The sequence below is a fragment of the Telmatherina bonti genome, assembly GCF_933228915.1.
Source record: "Telmatherina bonti genome assembly, chromosome: 14".
In the NCBI taxonomy this organism is placed as follows: Eukaryota; Metazoa; Chordata; class Actinopteri; order Atheriniformes; family Telmatherinidae; genus Telmatherina; species Telmatherina bonti.
Genome location: NC_136612.1, coordinates 37,164,935 through 37,170,934, shown reverse-complemented (window position 1 = coordinate 37,170,934; position 6,000 = coordinate 37,164,935).

The following is a 6,000-nucleotide window of genomic DNA, read 5'->3' as shown; positions in this document are numbered from 1 at the left end:
TGGGAGGCAGGAAAAGCAGTCATGAGAGGGAAAATAATTTCATTTTCATCACATAAGAAAAAGAAGGAGAGTTAGAAAACATCTGAACTAGAGCTTAAAATAAAATCACTAGAAGATGCCTACAAGGCTTCTCCAGAAGAGCAAGTTCTGAATCACATAAGAAAGGCTAAACTAGAGCTGAATGAAATAATTAACCAAAAAACCCAGTTTTTGCTACAAAGACTTCGCTTAGAGAATTTTGAACATAGCAACAAATCTGGAAGATTTCTCGCAAATCAATTAAAAGCAAACAAGGAGAAAACAACCATCTCCTCTGTTAACGATTCAAGAGGAAATATCCTCCATGATCTTGATGGAATAAATGACACATTTAGGGATTTCTATAAAACATTATATTCCTCAGAAACAGATCCATCAGACAACAGCATTGAGGAATTTCTCAGCTACCTCAATCTTCCAAAGTTACAACAGGATCAGGAAATGGTTTTGGACACACCCATTTCAGTAGGGGAACTACATGAAGCTTTAAAACACATGCCCAGCAATAAAGCTCCAGGACCAGACGGTGTTCCAGTTGAATATTATAAAGAATTTTGGTCTATACTAGCACCCACTTTTTATAAAATGGCTTCAGAAATTAAGGAAAAAGGTCGAATATCTCAAAACATGAATTTGGCTAGTATTACAGTAATACTAAAACCAGGAAAAGACCCCAAACTCCCATCTAGTTATCGTCCAATATCACTAATGAACGTAGATCTTAAAATAATCAGTAAAGTTTTTGCTACAAGACTAGAAAAAATAACTGCACTTATCATACATCCTGATCAAACAGGATTTATCAAGGGACGACATTCCACCACTAATACGCGCAGACTAATAAATCTAATTGATTATGCCACCATACATAACCTGGAAACTACAATAATCTCTCTAGATGCTGAAAAAGCATTTGACAGGGTGAACTGGAAATTCTTATTTGCAACATTAAGAAAATTCGGGTTTGGCTCATCGTTTATCGACTGGATAAAGATACTGTATAGCAATCCAAATGCATGCGTCAGGACAAATGATCAAACTTCTCACAGCTTCAGATTGCAGAGAGGCACCAGACAAGGCTGTCCACTCTCCCCCTCACTTTTTGCAATCTTTATTGAACCCTTAGCAGCTAGCATTAGACAAAACAAAGACATTAAAGGCATTAACTGTAGAAATATGGAGCATAAGACCAGTCTTTATGCTGATGATGTATTACTTTTCCTTCAAAATTCACAATCATCCATCTGTCAGACAATCGCACTCATCAATAAATTCTCATCAATTTCTGAATATTCCATTAATTGGTCTAAAACCACCGTTCTACCCATCAACTGTTCCTTCCATAATACTCCTGACACTGCTTTACAGTCAGGAGATATTAGATACTTGGGAATAAACATCTCACCCAGACTGTCAGACCTTATAAAGCTAAATTATGTCCCTCTACTAAAAACAATTGAGGACGATCTCACACGGTGGAAATCTTTACCCATATCACTAATGGGAAGAGTTGCAACTATAAAAATGATGATTCTACCTAAAAATGATATGTTTTCAATGATCCCCATTAAACCTCCCTCCACCTGGTTTAAATCGCTGGACTCTAATGTTACTAGATTTCTCTGGAAAGACAAACCACCACGGATTAGTCTAAAAACACTCCAGAAGACTAAAGATAGCGGTGGCTTAGACTTGCCTAATTTCCAAAATTACTTTATAAGCAATAGACTACAATACATCTCTAAATGGCTTAAACCTAGCTATCTAGATGAACCATGGCTTAATATAGAAGAAGCTATGTGTGAGGATATGGCAATTTCAGACCTGCCATTTATCAGCACAGCTGTCAAACGCCAAAAATGCTTTAAAAGCATTAATATCAGCTCCTCACTAATGGCCTGGTGGGAATTTCTTAAACTAACCAAATCCTTGCTTATTCCATGCAAACTTACACCTATTTGGAACAATCCCGACATCCAGCAAAACCGGAAAATGATAAACTTCCCTCAATGGAAGAATAAAGGAATAAAACAGTTAGAACATTTAATAGAAAACGGGAACTTTCTCCCTTTTGATATAATTACTTCACGATATGAAATCAGCAGCACAAAATTCTTAGAATTGTTGTAGGTGAGGGGCTAGTAGGATCCAAAGAGCAGACACTTTGAGTACAGAGAGAGGTTTATTGAATTCCCACAGATTCCTGTGAATTCTTCCAGCGGAACTTTCAGAGACTGGCAGACTGGCGAGCATCAGGAGGCAGGCAGGGGAGCAAACGAACGAGCGGGCAGGCTTTCTCTGGCAGGGGGAAGACAGGACAGGTTACAAATCAGGGTCAAGCACAAGCAAGGTAAGCTGAGGCCGAGAGCTGGTTTACCACAGGGCAATCAACAATCTGGCGCTGGATAGCAGGCAGAGCTGGTCTTAAATAGGTGGTGCATTGATTGCTGAGATGTGGATCAGCTGCGCCTCCAGTTCCCAGCTGACCGCGCCCACCAGGGAACAGGAATCACCACAAGAATACCACCAACTTAAATCTATTATAGGTAAGGAATACACCCCTGATCAATTAAACTTGCAGCTACCTATCAGGGCTGCACAATTCTTAAATCTCAATGCCCCGAAACTGTTATCCAAAATATATAGATTACTATCAAAGCTAGACGATTCCATATGTCTCCCAACTTCTAAATGGGAAGCAGACTTATCCAGTAACTTTGACCAAAATGAATGGTCACAAATCTGTTCAAATACATTTACAATGACTAAGAATTCAAACATGCAACTAATACAATTTAAAATTCTGCATAGAAGTCATTATACAGGACACAGGATGTTCAGGATGGGTCTGTCACAATCCAACATCTGTCCACACTGCACTGGCAACACGACTGACAGCTACTACCATGCTTTGTGGTCTTGCCCACCTGTCCAGGAATTCTGGTTTCAGGTATGTAAAGATCTGTCAAATTGCTTCAAATGCAACATCCCTACAAACCCCAAACTGGGCCTACTGGGTTACTTGGGTGAAATTAACATAGAATTTAATTCTGCAAACTTAATCCTCACCAGTTTATGTATCGCAAAGAAAACTATCCTTCTAAACTGGAAAAGCAAACAAAGTCTGTGTATCCAGCAGTTCAGAAATCTCTTATTAGATCAATCAGTATAGAGATGATGTCTGCCTCCTCAAGGGATCAATCAGCTGAACTTCATTCCCTCTGGTCCCCTGTGATCAGCTCCATCACTTAGTATGGGGGGAGAATGTGACCTTATTGCGCTCGGGGTTGGTGGCCGGTTGGGGGTCTCTGGGGGCTGTGGGTCTGTGGTGGGCTTCTGGGGGGGGGGGGGGGATTTGACTGCTCCACTGCTGGGGTTGCTGGGTTTCTAGCCCTACGGTGGACCTGGATGGGCCAGCGGCTGGAGTTGCCACGCGGCGGCGGGGCGAGGTCGCTGGCGGGTGCTGGGTTGGCGGGCTTGACTCCGTAACGGGCGCCTGTGCCGCCGTGGGGTGGGCTGGGCAGGGTCCCGGGCTCCGGTGCCCGGGGTTGTCCCTTGTCTCTTGGGGGTGAGGGGTCGGCTTGTGCCGTGGGGGGGGGGGGGGGCTGGGCTGACCTGGACCTGCCGCTGCGGCGGCGGGCAGGTACGTGCTCTGGTGCCTGGTTGCGACCCTGGGACTTGGGGAGTGGGGGGTGTTTGATAGTGTGGATGGGATGTGTGTGTGTGGATGGGTGTGTGTTGAGGACTGGTGGCGGTACATAGGTGTGTGGATGTGTGTGGGTAGGAAAGTGTGATGATGCGTGTGTGGGGGGGAGTGGCGGTGGTGCATGTGTGGGGGGGGGAGGGGGGATGGGGCAGGGGTGTATGTATGGGGGAGTGGGTGGATGTGTGTGGTGGGTTGGTGGATAAGTGTAGATGTGCTGGATGGGGGGGGGGGGGGATTTGGATGTGATGTGGGGGTCAGGAGGATGGTTTTGAGGGTGGGCTGAATGTGTGTGTGGGTGGACCTGTATGTGTCGGGAAGTGTGTGTGTGTGTGGCTGTAGGTGTGTGTGCTGAGACAGTGGCGGATGTGTGTGAAAGTGCTGATGTGTGGACAAGGGGGGACTTCATGTCCCCAGGTGGGGGTGTCCTCTGTGAGTGAGGGGGCGGTGGACAATCGGTCTGGGATTCCCCTTCTGCCGCCCCGCCTCCTCTTTGTCCTCATGCCCCCCCTTCTGCCGCCCCGCCTCCTCTTTGTCCTCATGCCCCCCCTTATGCCGCCCCGCCTCCTCTTTGTCCTCATGCCCCCCCTTCTGCCGCCCCGCCTCCTCTTTGTCCTCATGCCCCCCCTTCTGCCGCCCCGCCTCCTCTTTGTCCTCATGCCCCCCCTTCTGCCGCCCCGCCTCCTCTTTGTCCTCATGCCCCCCTTCTGCCGCCCCGCCTCCTCTTTGTCCTCATGTCCCCCTTCTGCCGCCCCGCCTCCTCTTTGTCCTCATGTCCCCCTTCTGCCGCCCCGCCTCCTCTTTGTCCTCATGCCCCCCTTCTGCCGCCCCTCCTCTTCTCTGTCCTCATGCCCCCCCTTCTGCCGCCCCTCCTCTTCTCTGTCCTCATGTCCCCCTTCTGCCGCCCCGCCTCCTCTTTGTCCTCATGTCCCCCTTATGCCGCCCCGCCTCCTCTTTGTCCTCATGTCCCCCTTATGCCGCCCCGCCTCCTCTTTGTCCTCATGTCCCCCTTCTGCCGCCCCGCCTCCTCTTTGTCCTCATGCCCCCCTTCTGCCGCCCCGCCTCCTCTTTGTCCTCATGCCCCCCCTTCTGCCGCCCCGCCTCCTCTTTGTCCTCATGTCCCCCTTCTGCCGCCCCTCCTCTTCTCTGTCCTCATGCCCCCCCTTCTGCCGCCCCGCCTCCTCTTTGTCCTCATGTCCCCCTTATGCCGCCCCGCCTCCTCTTTGTCCTCATGTCCCCCTTCTGCCGCCCCGCCTCCTCTTTGTCCTCATGCCCCCCTTCTGCCGCCCCGCCTCCTCTTTGTCCTCATGTCCCCCTTCTGCCGCCCCGCCTCCTCTTTGTCCTCATGTCCCCCTTCTGCCGCCCCGCCTCCTCTTTGTCCTCATGCCCCCCTTCTGCCGCCCCGCCTCCTCTTTGTCCTCATGCCCCCCCTTCTGCCGCCCCGCCTCCTCTTTGTCCTCATGTCCCCCCTTCTGCCGCCCCGCCTCCTCTTTGTCCTCATGCCCCCCCTTCTGCCGCCCCGCCTCCTCTTTGTCCTCATGTCCCCCTTCTGCCGCCCCGCCTCCTCTTTGTCCTCATGCCCCCCCTTCTGCCGCCCCGCCTCCTCTTTGTCCTCATGTCCCCCTTCTGCCGCCCCGCCTCCTCTTTGTCCTCATGTCCCCCTTATGCCGCCCCTCCTCTTCTCTGTCCTCATGTCCCCCTTCTGCCGCCCCGCCTCCTCTTTGTCCTCATGCCCCCCCTTCTGCCGCCCCGCCTCCTCTTTGTCCTCATGTCCCCCTTCTGCCGCCCCGCCTCCTCTTTGTCCTCATGCCCCCCCTTCTGCCGCCCCGCCTCCTCTTTGTCCTCATGTCCCCCTTCTGCCGCCCCGCCTCCTCTTTGTCCTCATGTCCCCCCTTCTGCCGCCCCGCCTCCTCTTTGTCCTCATGTCCCCCTTCTGCCGCCCCGCCTCCTCTTTGTCCTCATGTCCCCCTTCTGCCGCCCCGCCTCCTCTTTGTCCTCATGTCCCCCTTCTGCCGCCCCTCCTCTTCTCTGTCCTCATGCCCCCCTTCTGCCGCCCCGCCTCCTCTTTGTCCTCATGCCCCCCTTATGCCGCCCCGCCTCCTCTTTGTCCTCATGCCCCCCTTATGCCGCCCCCGCCTCCTCTTTGTCCTCATGTCCCCCTTATGCCGCCCCGCCTCCTCTTTGTCCTCATGTCCCCCTTCTGCCGCCCCGCCTCCTCTTTGTCCTCATGTCCCCCTTATGCCGCCCCGCCTCCTCTT